Source organism: Meriones unguiculatus, chromosome X, assembly GCF_030254825.1.
Source record: "Meriones unguiculatus strain TT.TT164.6M chromosome X, Bangor_MerUng_6.1, whole genome shotgun sequence".
Lineage (NCBI taxonomy): Eukaryota > Metazoa > Chordata > Mammalia > Rodentia > Muridae > Meriones > Meriones unguiculatus.
In genome coordinates, this window is record NC_083369.1 from 61,221,055 (window position 1) to 61,236,771 (window position 15,717).

At 36.6% G+C, this 15,717-nt stretch overlaps 1 protein-coding gene across 1 annotated transcript in view; it reads left to right on the forward strand.

The window, feature by feature from the left end:
• Il1rapl2 (interleukin 1 receptor accessory protein like 2) overlaps window positions 1-15,717 on the forward strand; it is a 768,417-nt gene that overhangs the window by 463,548 nt on the left and 289,152 nt on the right. The gene's annotated exons all lie outside the window — the stretch shown is intronic.

Sequence of the window (15,717 nt, forward strand, 5' to 3'; positions counted from 1 at the left end):
TCACATAGTATTTGCATCTTCAATGTTTAAATGAGCTACTGGGCCTTTTCCAAAGTGAATTTCTAATCTCTTTGTGACAGTTTTTCCATTTTAGTACTTCTCTGTATATTGCATTTCTTGCTCCACTGTTATTTTCCTGATCACAAATGATATCCATCACCTTCTTGTCTACTCATGCAGATCAGTTCTCTAGTAAAAGCACATCTTCAGGAAGTTCAACAATTTTGAAAATTATTCCTATGCTCACTCTTGAGGTTTTTTTTTTTTTTTTTTTTTTTTTTAGTTCATTTTTATGGAGATGTGAAAGGACAGAGAAGGGATGTGGTTTTTCATTTCACAGTTAATCAGAGTTTGTGATGAGTTGTTTTAAATTTTCCTGAAGCCCATTTTAATATTCTTTTGTTACATTTTATAGAACTTGGCCTGGGATGTGCTTCATCAAGCTTGCCTATTTTCACTTTTGTAATATGCCCATCAAATTTAGAAAATTTCCCTACTTTTCTGAACTTACTGTGTATTTTTCCTGCTTCAGCCCTCAAAGCTATGGTTCGTTTGATCATGTAACAGTGATTTGAAACTGTTGTTGTTAATATACAAACAATTGTAGACTTTTTAGCAGGTAAGTGTCTTCATAATGAAAATTGTGATATCAATCTATCAACACTGATTCTTCTCTTTCATTTCTGGTTTATATCTCTCTTCCCCCAAATTATGAGCCCAGATTTTATAAGGCATCTATGTGTGATTTACTTAGAATTTCTATTTGTATAGCAATATCAGTAACAGCTTAAATTACTCCAAAAATTTTTTTTGTTGTTATTTTTGTTCATCAACTACATCCAAAGTGGAAAGTCACAGTAACCTTTTCAAAATGTACTTTTTATTTGATTGGAAGTAAGCATTCTATTTCTCTTTATATTCAGTTTTTTAAATACATATTTTACTTAAATGTATTTATTTAGCATTTTGGAGAATGCCTACAAGATGACATGGCTATGGAAGTCAGAGTAAACTTTTCAGGCCTTGAACTCAGGTTATCATCTTGGCTGCAAGTACCTTTACTCAGTGAGGCATCTTACCAACCCTATATTCAATTTTAAGTATTCTCCACTGTTTGAAACACATATTTGCATATGTAAATATTGACATATTTAAAATCAAATGCTAAAAGTAAAGTCATGCCAGATGGTGGTGGTACATGCCTTTATTCTCAGCACTCAGGATGCAGAGGCAGGCTAATCTTTGAGGTCAAGGCCAACCTGATCTACAGAGAAAGTTTTAGAACAACCAGGGCTATACAGAGTAACCCTGTATTGAAAAACAAAACAAAACAAAAAAGTAAATTTGTGCTGTCCTCCAACATTGGTGCAATAATTCCATTTGCTTTTACTTTATTATTCTGTTATGTTTGAAGTATTAAAAATGGCTTTTAAATTTTGCTCTCAATTTTTTCCACTTTTTAAGAAAAAATATTATAGGTATGTCATCAATAACTATATTAATTCTACGTATCACAGTTATTTTTTTACTTCTCACTATATTCTAGGAAATAACATGTTACGAATTCATGCTATATAAAGCATCTCAGTTTTTTTTGTTGTTGTTGTTGTTTTCAAGACAGGATTTCTCTGTGTAGGCTTGGCTGTCCTGGACTCACTTTGTAGACCAGACTGGTCTCAAATTCACAGAGATCCTCCTGCCTCTGACTCCCCAAGTGCTGGGATAATAGCCATGTACCACCACACCTAGCTAAGTCATCTCACTTTTAAATATTGTTTTATTTTTTTTAATATCGTAACGTCACAAGAACTGTACTTAAAAGTACAGTTTTAAGTACAGTTTTATGCACATTTTTCTCAGCCTCTTTCCATGTTAACTTCTTACACATTGATACAATATTGATCATATTTTTTTCCTTTTTTAAAATTTTGCTATTTATTATAATTTATTCATTTTATATTCCAGCTGTGGCCCCCTCCCTTGTCTCCTCCCAATCCTACCCTCACTCCCTCTTCTCCCCATATGCCACTCCCATATCCACTGATAGTTGAGGTTCTCCTCCCCTTCTGTCTCACCCTATCAGGTCTCATCATGACCCGTTGCATTGTCTTCCTCTCTGGCCTGGCAAGACTGCACCTTTCAGGGGGAGGTTATTTGAGAACCAGCCACTGAGTTCATGTCAGAAACAGCCCCTGCTCCTTTACTAGGGATCACAAGAAATTTAATATAATAATAATCCATAATGTTAGTATTATTTATTAGTTATTATTTGTTGTTCTATGTGCAATTACAGTTCTTTTCATACTTACTGTAAGTGTAGTTTCACATAACCACCCTCACATTCAAGATCTTCAAACATACAATCACTACAGTATTTCCTAACATTCCTCTTATCGCTTTACTCCTGCCATATACCAGTGTTACAAATAAGCTCCTAAACCTGTCTTTTGTGTATATAATTATTTTCACAATTTCTAAGTAAATCAAATTATTAATTATGTGTGTATTCTCTTGAAATTTTCTTTTTTGTGTTTGTGGAAAAGAGGTATGGGTATAAGGAATAGTATGGGGGCCATGTAGACCAAAGCCATATTCGTATGTGTTTTTTTTTTTCTATCACTCTCTTACATATGTTTTTTGAGAAAGGGTGTCTCACTGAACTTGCAACACACTGATTCAACTAGATTAGCTAGCAGAGGAAATCCCCAGAATTCTCTGCTTCTATATCTCAAGAGTGAGAATTATGGATATGTTCTGCCACACTGAACTTTTTATGTGGGTGCTAGAAATCTGAATTCATATTCCCATGGTTGTGCCACAGACACTTAACCAATGAGCCATATCCTCAGCTCAATACTGGAAATTTTTTCTTTTATTTATTTTAGTTGAAAATAGAATTTTTCATATAATATATTCTGATTATGGTTTCCAGTCCCAAACTCTTCCCAGACCCGTCCTATTTCCCCACCCACAACCCCACACCCCCTTTTCTCTTATTTAAACACAGACATCTAAAAATATAAAGAGTAATAATGAGATAAAATAAAAATAAGAAAGCCCAAATAAGACAAAATAAAAAGAGCTAAACAACCCGCAAGGAACACATGCTATGTCACGTTTGCATACACAGAAAACCAATAAAAACAAAATTGGAAACCACAATATAGAGGCAAAAGATCTGTAAGGTTAAAAAAAATGCTCAGACAAAGCACTGTGGGACAAAAATACTTCCAAAAAATACTATTGAGTTTGTTCCATGTTGTCTCTCTACTGGTGGGCATTGGACCTACCCTTAAGTGTTGTTTGTATACCCCGTGAGTCAAGTTAGAGAAAAGTAACTTTTCCTTTGTGAATACTTATTAACTGGAGATAGATTCTAGGTAGGATTGGTGGCTTGTGTCTAAGTCCTCTCTCAGTAATGGGACCCTATCTGGCTTAGAACTGTGCAGGCCCTGCGCATGCAACTACACTCTCTGTCAGTTCATATGTGCACTGTTGTGTCTAGGTCTTGTTTCACCACTAGGTCTTCTATCACCATTGGCTTTTACAATTTCTCTCCCTCTTCTTTGGCAGGGTTCCCTGAGTCATGAGGGCAGAGATTTGATGGAGACATCCCATTTAGGACAGAGTGTTCCAATGTTTCTCAAAGTGAATATTGTTCAGTTGTGGGTCTCTGTATTTGTTCACATCTATTGCAGGAGGAAACATTTGTGATAATGGCTAAGCAAGAGTTTGATCTATGAGGATAGCAGAATATCTTCTTCTTCTCCTCCTCCTCCTCCTCCTCCTTCTTCTTCCATTTCTTTCTTTCTTTAATCACTTTACAGCTTTATCCCAGCCTCCTCCCTCTTCTCCTTCCAGTTCCACCCTTGTGTACCCCTCCTCCTATTACTTCCATCTCTTATTCGTGAGAGAAGTGGAGGCCCTCAAGGGGTATCAACCCACCCTGGCACCTCAAAAGTGCTCTTTTCCACTGGTACCTGATAAGGCAAACCAGCTAGGAGCTACTCCTACTGTTGGGGAACCTACATGCTGACCACACTGTACATCTGCTACATGTGTGTAAAGGGTAGAGGCCCAGTCCTATCATGCTCATTGATTGGTGGTTCAGTGTCTGTGAACCCCTATGGGTCCAGGTTAGTTTATTTTTTATGTCTTCTTGTGGTGTCTTTGACTCCTTCCTCCCACTCTTGCTATAAGACTCCCTGAGCTTGGCCTATGGCTTGGCTCTGGGTCTCTGCATCTTTTTGCATCAGCTGCTGGCTGGCGCACTTCAGAACACAGTTATGGTAGGCTCCTGTCTGCAAGCATAGCACAGTATCATTAATAGTGTCATGTGTTGGCTCTCTCCCATGGGGTACTCTAAAGTTGAGCCAGTCATTGGTTGGCCATTCCCTTGATCTCTGCTTTATCTTTATGAATACACTTGTAATAGGCAAGACACATTTTGGGTCAAAGGTTTTGTGTGTGGGTTGGTGTCCTCCTCCCACCACTGGGAGTCCTACCTGGCTACAGGAGGTGATGACAACAAGTTCTTTAACCCCTGATGCTAGTGTCACCCAGGTGGACTCCCAGGAGCCTCTCCGGTCCCAGCAATACCCCACACACACTACTGATTTTCATTCTTTCTCCAAGTCATCTCCCTCTTCTCCCCATACCTGATCACCACCTTAGTTACTCTTTTCATCCCCTCTCCCACCCAGTTCCCTCATTCCATCTACTTCAGATGTCTATTTTATTATCCATTCTGAGGGAGATTCAAGCATCTTCTCTTGGGCACTGCTTGGCTTCTTTGGGTCTGTGGATTGTAGTATGGTTATTCTCTTCTGTATGACTAATATCCACCTATAAGTGAGTACAAACCATGTGTGTCTTTCTGGGTCTGTGTTACCTCACTCAAGATGATACTTTTTAGATCAATCCATTTGCCTGCAAATTTCATGATTTCTTTGTTTTTAGTAGCTGAATAGTATTCTATTGTGTAAATGTACCACATTTTCTTTATCCTTTCTATGACTGAGAGACATAGGTTGTTTCTAGTTTCTGCTTATTATTAATATAGTTTCTATGATCATAGTTAAACAAGTGTCCTTAATGTATGATAGAGTATCTTTTGGGTATATGTCCAGGAGTAGTATAGCTGGTTCTTGAGGGGAAACAACTCGCTGTTTTCTAAAAAAGCACCACATTAGTTTCCAAAGTGGTTGTACAAGTTTACACTCCCACCAGCAATGGAGTGGTATACCTCTTGCTCTACGTCTTTGCCAGCATGCGCTATCACTTGAGATTTTGATCTTAGCCATTCTGATGAGGATGAGATAAAATCTCAAAGTAAATTTTTTGCAGTTCTTTCATGGGTAAGGATGTTGAACATTTCTTTAAGTTCTTTAACTTTAACTTGAAGCATATCACTCACTTTCTCCTCTATCAAATTCAGGCTTTCAGGTTTTATATTGAGGTCATTGGTCCATTTGGACTTGAGGTTTTACAGGATAAACTATAGAGTCTAGTATTATTCTGATATATGTAGAAGTTTGGACTGTTCTATATCTCTGATCTGTATTGGTGGCCTCCTTTTGTAAAATTAGGTGGTTGTAGAAATCTGGGTACTTCCCAGCCATTCTATAGTCCTTTGTTGAGAATTCTCTGTTAGCTCTGTATCCCATTTTTAATTGGGTTATTTGGTTTGTTGGCATTTAGTTTCTTAATGGATATTAACCCTCTGTCAGATATAGACTTGGTGAAGCAGAATGTGTTTATGAGTCATTTTATTGCTACGTTTTTTTAGCAGAAGACCCATGCCCTATTTAGCCTCAGTATCTTGGCCACATAAGCAGTGTTAGCACAGGATTCATCTCATAGAATGGGCCTTAATTACAATCAAATCGTACTTAGTTGCCTCCACAAATTTGGTGCCACTACTATACAAGTATAGCTTGCAGGCAGGGCACCACTATATATTTCAGGGATTGTAACTGAGTTGTATTCATCTTTTCCCTCTTGTAATGTGCAGAGTACCTTCCTGTACCATGAATACTCATCAATAGGGATAAAGGCTCTAAGTACCAGGTCTATTTCTCCATGTTCTGTGAGTAATGTAGATGTTGTCTTCAAACAATAGGGCTTTACCATAAGTTTATAGAGAGCAAACAATAACCTGTGCTTGACCATTTCATGGGGCCCCTTTGGCCAGCAACTCGATTAGATGTAAAACATTCTTAGAATTGGAGGTCTCATTTGATGATGAGAGATGTGTATTTGGGGCTTTGTTTCCGTCTTTATTTAGTAATTCTAATTTAGATTTCTTTCATATGTATGTATATGTGTGTGTGTATTCACAAAACCTCTACTGTATTATGTTTCCATGCAACCCTTCAAATGGCCCTTAGTTTAACTCTCCTTACTTTATTCCCTCCCTTACATTCCTCTTTCTTCCCCTGCCCTTCTTGATTCTCCTGTTCCAGTCCTTGCCTCCCAAGATTGGAATTTTTTCATTCTGCAAGATTTCCTTAAAATTTATCCCTCCTTAGAATATATCCATTCTTCTCAGGACCTATTCAGAAAGCCTTTCTTGTGCCTTTAACTTGAAGCATATCACTCACTTTCTCCTCTATCAAATTCAGGCTTTCAGGTTTTATGTTGAGGTCATTGGTCCATTTGGACTTGAGGTTTTACAGGATGAATTATAGAGTCTAGTATTATTCTGATATATGTAGAAGTTTGGACTGTTCTGTATCTCTGATCTGTATTGGTGGCCTCCTTTTGTAAAATTAAGTGGTTGTAGAAATCTGGGTTAATATGTGGTCATCGATTCTGTTTCTTTGATCAACTAGACTCTTTTATGGAAATGTCAGGCAGTTTTCTTTACTATAGCTCTGAAGTATAACTTGACATTTGGGATAATGATATATCTAGCAGTTTCTATATTTTTATCACTTATACAAGGTTGCAATTATATGGACATTAGTAAAAATTAATTTTTATAAATATATAACATGAAATTTCACTCAATATTAAAGTAATAAATGATTCAAGCACATCAGTATCCTATTATTTTAAACCTATATTTTACTTTCAACTATACTCATGCATTTGTTTGTGTTAATTTTGTGTATATGGAAAAAAACAATGCAATAACATTTTGTTGTATGTCTCTTTCTTTTTTTCAATATTAGTTACAGTTTATTAACTTTGTATCCCACTCCCCCATTCCCTCCCAATCCCAACCTCCCTCCCTCATCTTCTTCCTGCCCCTTTCCAAGTCCACTGATAGGGGAGGACCTCCTCCCCTTCCATCTGACCTTAGCTTATCAGGTATCTTCAGGACAGGCTGCAAATCCTCCTCAGTGGCCTAGCAGGGCTTCTCCTATCTTGGGGGTTGGGGAGAGGTCAATGAGCCCACCATTGAGTTCATGTCAGAAATAGTCCCTGTTCCCCTTTCTAAGGAACCCACTTGGATACTGAGCTACTATGGGCTACATCCAAGCAGGGGATCTAGGGTATAGCCATACATGGTTCTTGGTTGGAGAAACAGTCTCATAAAATACCCCTGTACCCAGATATAATTTGGTCCTTGTGGAGTTCCTGTCCTCTCCAGGTCATACCAATTCCCCCTTCTTTCAGATGATTCCCTGCACTCTGCAAAAGGTTTGGTTATGAGTCTGAGCATCTGCTTTGATACACTGCCAGATAGAGTCTTTCAGAGGCCCTCAGTGGTAGGCTCCTGTCCTGTTACTTGCTTCCTCCTACATCCAATGTCCATCCGCTTTGTCTTTCTAAGTGAGGGTTGTTCATCTTACCCAGGGTCCTCTTTCTTGTTTGTCTTCTTTAGGTGTACAGATTAGTATGTTTATCCTATCTTAAAGGTCTAGTACCCACTTATAAGTGAATATATACCGTGTGTGTGTGTGTTTGCTCCTGGAATACCTCACTCAGAATGATCTTTTCTAGATCTCACCATTTGCCCTCAAATTTCATGATTTCCTTGTTTTTAATTGCTGAGTAGTATTCCATTCTGTAAATATACCACAATTTTCTGTATCCACTCCTCCGTTGATAGACATCTGGGTTGTTTCCAGGTTCTGGCTATTATGAATAAAGTTGCTACAAACATGGCTGAGCAAATGTCCTTGCTGTGTACTTGAGCATCTTTTGGATATATACCTAGGAGTGGTATAGCTGGATCTTGAGGAAGCACTATTCCTAATTGTCTGTGAAAGCACCAGATTGATATCCAAAGTAGTTGTACAAGTTTACATTCCCACCAGCAGTGGAGGAGGATATCCCTTTCTCCACAACCTCTGCAGCATGTGTTGTCACTTGAGTTTTTGTTCTTAGCCATTCTGATGGGTGTAAGGTGAAATCTCAGGTTCGTTTTGATTTGCATCTCTGATGGCTAAGGGTGTTGAGTATCTCTTTAAGTGTTTCTCTGCCAATCTATATTCCTGTACAGAGAATTCTCTGTTCAGCTCTGTACCCCATTTTTTGTATATATCTTTTAATTTGTTTGACAATTTCACCTTGGCAATTTGAAACTGGTTATGTCAGGTCCTTTTTCACCAAATGAAACCAGCAAGTACTACACATTGGGACTTTTTCAGAGTTGTTTTGTTTATTTTTCTGGAGGAGAAGCTGTCAAACATTTATCCATGTACTGTGTGGCATTTCAAATTCACTTTGACAGACTAAATTCATTCTACATTTTTACCAGTAATTTATAGCATTTGTTTTACCATAATCTCAGTTGCAGTGTATTATGATTCTTTCGAATGTTCTCAAACTGAAAAATAAGAAAGTGTACTTCTCTATCATTTTAATTAATATTTCTTCTGCTAAATTTAAGTAGGAATATATCAAAATACACTAAAGTTATTAACTTTTGTGATCTTGATGATCTATTGATCATAGTAACGTGTGGTACAGTTGACTCCATTTGTTTTGAAATATCACTTTTTCCTCAGTCACTCTTTTATTTTCCCCCTGCTTTCCCAGTTACTTTAAATCTCCTTAATGTTTTATTTTGTTTTAATCCACATTCTAATTTTTTCAAATTCTTCAAAACTAAGTATTTGATCTGCCTCTTCTCTCATTTAAGATTTCCCCTCCCCATAATCTCATTTGTCTGTTGGCTTTGATTACTCTACATCATCACAGACATACACAAAGAACATAAATGTTTATTTTTAAGTATAAATTAAGCCTTGCTACTCTACTGCTTTAATGATTAAGTCAAATACTAGTGAGCTTAAAGAAAAAGCTGAAGTTGTTTTTATATCACTAGCATCACCTCAAACCACTGTTTGAATTCAATAAACTCAATCTGATAAAGTTTTATTTCAGGTCTTTGACTATACCAAGGTCTTTCCTATTCCCTTAGCCTGGAATTTCATGCTTTACACTCTTAACAAAACTGCTTCCTTCTTCTTCAGTTAAACATGTGCTGCTTAGCCATACAGTCTCCCTGACTACTTAATGCAAATGAGTGTCCTCCTTCTTGCTCAGCAATATTCTGAATGTTCATGGTTTTTATATCACTAAATAAATTTCTTCATTGTTTTATTTGCTTGGTTTGCCCTGTTTCTCCTACCACAATGTATGAGCTTTGAGGTTCAGGACCATATCAGTCTTTTCACATCTTAGATGTAGAACTGAGAAACATATTTATCCTATACTCAAATATTTATTGGATGAACTGATTATGGGAAAAATCAATGGTCAAAGAACTAGGTACCTTTTGTGTTAAAGACCTTGGCTATCATGCCAAATTTTTTAAACTTTATCTTGTGGAATGCATATGTAAACTGAAGCAACTGCTAAGGCAAAGGTAAGAATTTAAGCATTGTGGCTCAAGAAAAGCCAGAAAGGTGTGGTAAATGAGATCATGTCTGAGGTAGACTTTCAAAGACATATCAGACATACACATACAGAGATAAAGAGACTCAGTGGGAAAATCGAGGGTTTATCCTTGAATAAAGGAAGAGTTTCAGTAAAGTTTGGATTGTAAAGCAAGCAGCATGCTAAGCGAGAGATAAATCTTGAGAAAACAATTGGAACAGATTTCAGAGATTACTGAATGCTAAGCTCTGTCATTCCTTATACAGGAAGGGAATATAATGAAGTTTCAACTATTCCTTCTTGTTTTCCTGTGAAATTTCTTTCGAGTCTCCCTGCTCCACATTACTTGTTGCTCCTGCGTTGAACCCTATTTCCTTTGCCTGAACAATTTGAACAGCTTCCTAATTAGTCCTTATCTTCTACCTCCATCTTCCATCCTTATTTTTTTCCATCTACAGCCTTATTCTTTTAAAATCATAGTTACTAAAGTACAATGTCCACCATCAAGATCTTTAAGTCTTTTTTTACTCATAGGACAAAAATCCAAACTCCATTGCAAGGTAGTTCAAGTTTCCCAACTCCAAACACATTATGCTACCACTGTTAAATAAAATCATATATATGTATACATACATATACACACACACACACACACACACAGAGAGAGAGAGAGAGAGAGAGAGAGAGAGAGAGAGAGAGAGAGAAATTCACTGGGAAAAGAAACTTTGTATCAACTCTGAGAAATAGTTGGAACATTGACTTCTGTATAAGTAAATATTATATCATGCAACAATTCCTTATACAAATATGTTTTCAAGGAAGTGACCTGGCATCCTCTGTCATCTAAACCCTATAAAAACAGTGATCTCAAATTGAAAAGTTCAACTAATCAATCAACTAGTAAGTTTTGAGTACATACTGTGCAATCCAACCCTGTAACAAATAGGAAAGGAAAACACTATAATCATATAAGATATTGACAACTTACAGGCAATACATAAAATAGATTGAAAACTTGTTTAAATTACTATTGTGACATTCAATCAGAAATTCTTCTGGTATTTACTTTTTTTGTTTTGTTTGTTTTGTTTTGTTTTGAGACAGAATTTCTCTGTGTAATGTTGGCTGTTCTGAACTAGCTTTTAGACCAGGCTGACCTCGAACTCACAGGGATTTTAACGGGTATCTTTTTCACAGACAGTATGTTATAGTTCTGAAAAAAAAAAAAAAAAAAAAAAAAAAAAAAAACACTGAATGTTAGTTGCTAGGTTTATTAACAAATCCTTCTCTAGATAGCATTGATGTTCACTTTAACCTATAATAATAAAGACATATGATATAGGATGAACATACTAAAATCTGTAAATCTAAGGAAGCTGAGCAATAAGGAGGACCCTGGGTAATATGATCAATCCTCATTCAGAAAGGCAAACACGATGGACATTGGAAGAAGAAGAAATGAGGGAAAAGGACAGGAGCCTACCACAGAGGGCTTCTGAAAGACTACCCAGCAGTGTATCAAAGCAGATGCTGAGACTCATAACCAAACTTTGGGCAGAGTGAAGGAAGTCTTATGAAAGAAGGGGGAGATAGTAAGACCTGGAGGAGACAGGAACTCTACAAGGAGAGCAACACAACCAAAAAATCTGGGTATAGTGGTCTTTTCTGAGACTGAAAGCTTAAGTCTTACTCCTATTATACATTTTGTTTTAGTTCTGATGCTTGTTGGAGTGCTACAATTTCTCCTTAATTAGGCCCAGTTCTTGCTGTTGTTTGAGGGTCTTATCTAGAAAATCCTTGCAATTCCAATGGCATCTATCATTTTCTCCCATCTTCTACTACCTTCAAAACGTCAGGTCATATATTTAAATCTTTACTTTCTTTTTTTTTTTTTATTTGTAACTAGTTAGATGGGAATCTAACTTCACTGTTCTATTTGTGGCAGAGATTTCTAGTTTTCAGAATACTTTTTATTGAGGCTATAATCTTTCCCTTCTCCCTCCCCCCCTAAATGTTTGTTTTTAACATGATTGTCATAACCACCAAAGTATAATTTACTGCTAGGCATTCCTTTTTTGTTCCAGTGATCTATATGCCAGTTTTTTTTTTTTCATACCATTCTGATTTCATTACCTAAGCATTTCTGTATATTTTGAATTCAAATAGCATAATGTCTCTACTTTATTGCTGTTTTGAGGATGTCTTTAGAGTTCTTAGGATTTTTTTTATGTTCATAAGAATTACATGATTTTCCCTTGTTTTATAAAAAACATACATTAAATACATTAAATATGTAAATAACTTTAGATAGTAAAGATGCTGTTGTGGTTTGAATGAGAAATGTCTCCTGCAAGCATGTATTTTTGAAAACTTCGTCTATAGTTAGTGATACTGTTCAGAGATTATGGAACATGTAAGAGGTGGAGCCTTGCTGAAGGAAGTAAATCACAAAGGTGGGCTTTGATAATTTATAACTCAGCACCACTTTCTGATTGTTATTTTAGTTTCCAGTATGTGGTTGAAATGTAATCTCTCAACTTGCTATTCTTGGCTGCCATGATAGACTCTTATTCTTTTGAAATTATTAGTCAAATATAATTTATCCTTTGATAAGTTTCTTTTGGTCATAGTATTTTTTCACATCAACAGAAAAGTAATTAATACAGACATTTAAGTACTATTGATTCTTCTAGTCCATAAACACAGGGGCATTTTATTTTCTGTAATTAATTTCTATAATTTCTTTCTTAGTTCCTTTTTTAGATATTATTTATTGGAATATTAACTTATTGCTGGTGTTGCAACTGCAATTTTGCTGAATATGCCTATTCAGAAAAACTTATATATAACAAAAAGATAACCAACCAAATAAAGAAACAACTTGTATACAATTTAAACATATTTATAAACTATACCACTGAGAAGATGTTAATATCTTAAATAGATGAATATCTCCAGCAACTCAACAGCAAAATCAATTTTATTTAAAAGTAGGCAGTCTCCCTAAGCAGATATTTCTCATAATGAGAACCAGACAATTAAAAATGTTCATTATTAGTGGTTACAAAAGATCTATTTTATGGATGACTGTCCTTCAAATGTCATTTGGCTAAATCCTTAGTTCCCAAACTTAAATTCATGATGAGGCAACAAGCAAAGTTGGATTGGATAGATAGGATAAGTGTCCCCCTAACAGTTTATTTTGCCAAAGACTTTGTGCCATTAGTGTCACTACTGGAAGATACCGAGGCCAGAAGTTGACACCTCATAGGAAGTCCTTAGACTACAGGGTACATTTGCTTTTGATGTAAATTGTAGTATCACACCAGTACCATCTTGGTCTCTGTTTACCTGCTGGCCATTTGTTTTCACATAGGTCTTGGAACTCACAGTCTTCCTTCCTTAGCCTCTTGGATACTGGGACTACAGATGTGTACCACCATACCTACAACATATTTTTTCCCTGTGTTTGTTTGTTTAATTAAATTTTTATTTTTTTATATTAATTACAGTTTATTTACTTTGTGTCCCAGCTGTATTCCCCTCCCTCCTCCCTTCCCAATTCCATCCTCCCTCCCTCATCTCCTCCTATGCCCCCCTCCAACTCCATGTTTGTTTTGTTTTTAATGTGATACTAGTGCGCAAATCCAAAAAGATTCAGAATCTAGGCAAGTACTAAAGTATAGAGCAACACCTACTCCACCTCTGCTTCTTATCTTTCAATATGAGTAGTTTGGTTTTCACACAGTCTGTAACACTGCACTCTTCACATTTTTTTTTGAATTTTATTTTTTTCTTATCAGTTACATTTTATTAACTCTGTATCCCAGCTCTGTCCTGCTCCCTCATTCTCTCCCAGTCCCTCCTTCCCTCCCTCATCTCCACTGTGCCCCTTTCCAAGTCCACTGATGGGGGGGACCTCCTTCCCATTCATCTGATCCTGTTTTATCAGGTATCTTCAGGACTGGCTGCAAAGCCCTCCTCTGTGTCCTAACAGGACTGCTCCTCCCTTGGGGGTTGGGGAGGCCAAAAAGCCAGTCATTGAGTTACTGTTAGAAATAGTCCTTGTTCCCCTCACTTTGGGAAACCAATTGGTTACTGAGCTACCACAGGCTACATCTGAGCGGAGGTTCTAGGTTATATCCATACATGGTCCTTGGTTGAATGTCAATCTCAGAAAAGACCCTGTGCCCAGATATATTTGGTCCTTGTGTAGCTCTTATCTTTTCCCCATCAGACTAACTCCCCTTCTTTCTTATGATTCTCTGTACTCTGCCAAAGCTTTGGTCATGAGTCTTTGCTTTGAAAACACTGCTAGTTAGTCTTTCAGATGCGCTCAGTAGACTCCTGTCATACATTCAATGCACATCCTATCTGTCTTTCTAAATGAGGATTGATCATCTTACCCCATGTCCTCTCTCTTGATTATCTTTTTTAGGTGTATAGATTTCATTATGTTTATCATATCTTATAGGTCTATATAAATGAGTATATACCATGTTTGTCTTTCTCCTCCTGGGATATTTCACTCAGAATGATCTTTTCTAGATCCCACCATTTGCCTGCAAATTTCATGATTTCCTCCTTTTTGATTGCTGAGTAGTATTCCATTGTGTAAAAATACCACAATTTCTGTACCCATTCCTCCGTTGATGGACATCTGGGTTGCTTCCAGGTTCTGGCTATTACAAATAAAGCTGCTATAAACATGGTTGAGCAAGAATCCCTTTTGTGTACTTGAGCAAACTTTGGGTATATAGCTAGCAGTGGTATAGCTGGGTCTTGAGGAAGCACTATTCCTAATTGTCTTAGAAAGCACCAGATAGATTTCCAAAGTGATTGTACCAGTTTACATTCCCACCAGCAGTGGAGGAGGGTTCCCCTTTCTCCACAACCTCTCCAGCATGTGTTGTCACTTGAGTTTTTCATCTTCGCCATTCTGATGGGTGTAAGGTGATATCTCAGGGTCGTTTTGATTTGCATTTCCCTGATGGCTAATAAGGTTGAGCATTTCTTTAAGTGTTTCTCTGCCATTGGATATTCCTCTGTCGAGAATTCTCTGTTTAGCTCTGTTCCTCATTTTTTAATTGGATTACTTGGTTTGCTGCTTTTCAGCTTCTTTAGTTCTTTGTATATACTGGATATTAGTCCTCTGTCAGATAAAGGTTTAGTGAAGATTCTTTCCCAATCTGTAGGCAGGCGTTTTGTTATGCTGACAGTGTCCTTTGCTTTAGTTTCTTTCTTGACTGGAACCTCCAGGACTATGGCTAAATAAATACATTCTCCTTGTGAGTTAATTGCTACTGCAAAGTTCATACATATTGAAAATGAAAATCCCAGAGATATAACCTTACTCCAGTAAGGACTCTTATAAACAAGTCTAAAAATTATAGGTATGGATGAGAATAGGGAATAAGCAAATTTCTTCACACTCTTAATTGGCAATGTAAGTTAGTATAGCCATCACTGGAAACACTATGTACTTTTCTTAGAAAGCTAGAAGTAGAACTATCATATAACCCCCCCCAAAAAAAAACAAAATTAGGTATATAACTAGAAGGCATGAAGTCAGTATACCTAAGAGGCATCTCTGCAACCACGTACACTTTTTACAATAGTCAAAATAAATAGAAAACCATGGGGTATCCATTAAATGATTAATAAATAATGAAAAATATGGTAAACATTCAAAAATGGAATACTATTGAATCCTGAAAAATGAAATCATGTCTGTCATGACCACACAAAAGTAACTGGATGCCATTATATTTTGGAAAATAAGCCAGGTACAAAATAACAAGTGTCATATGTTCTCATTTGTGAAATCTAAAATTTTAGAAAGCAAGTTTGATCTGAGAAAAGTTGCGAGTAGAAAGATAGTTT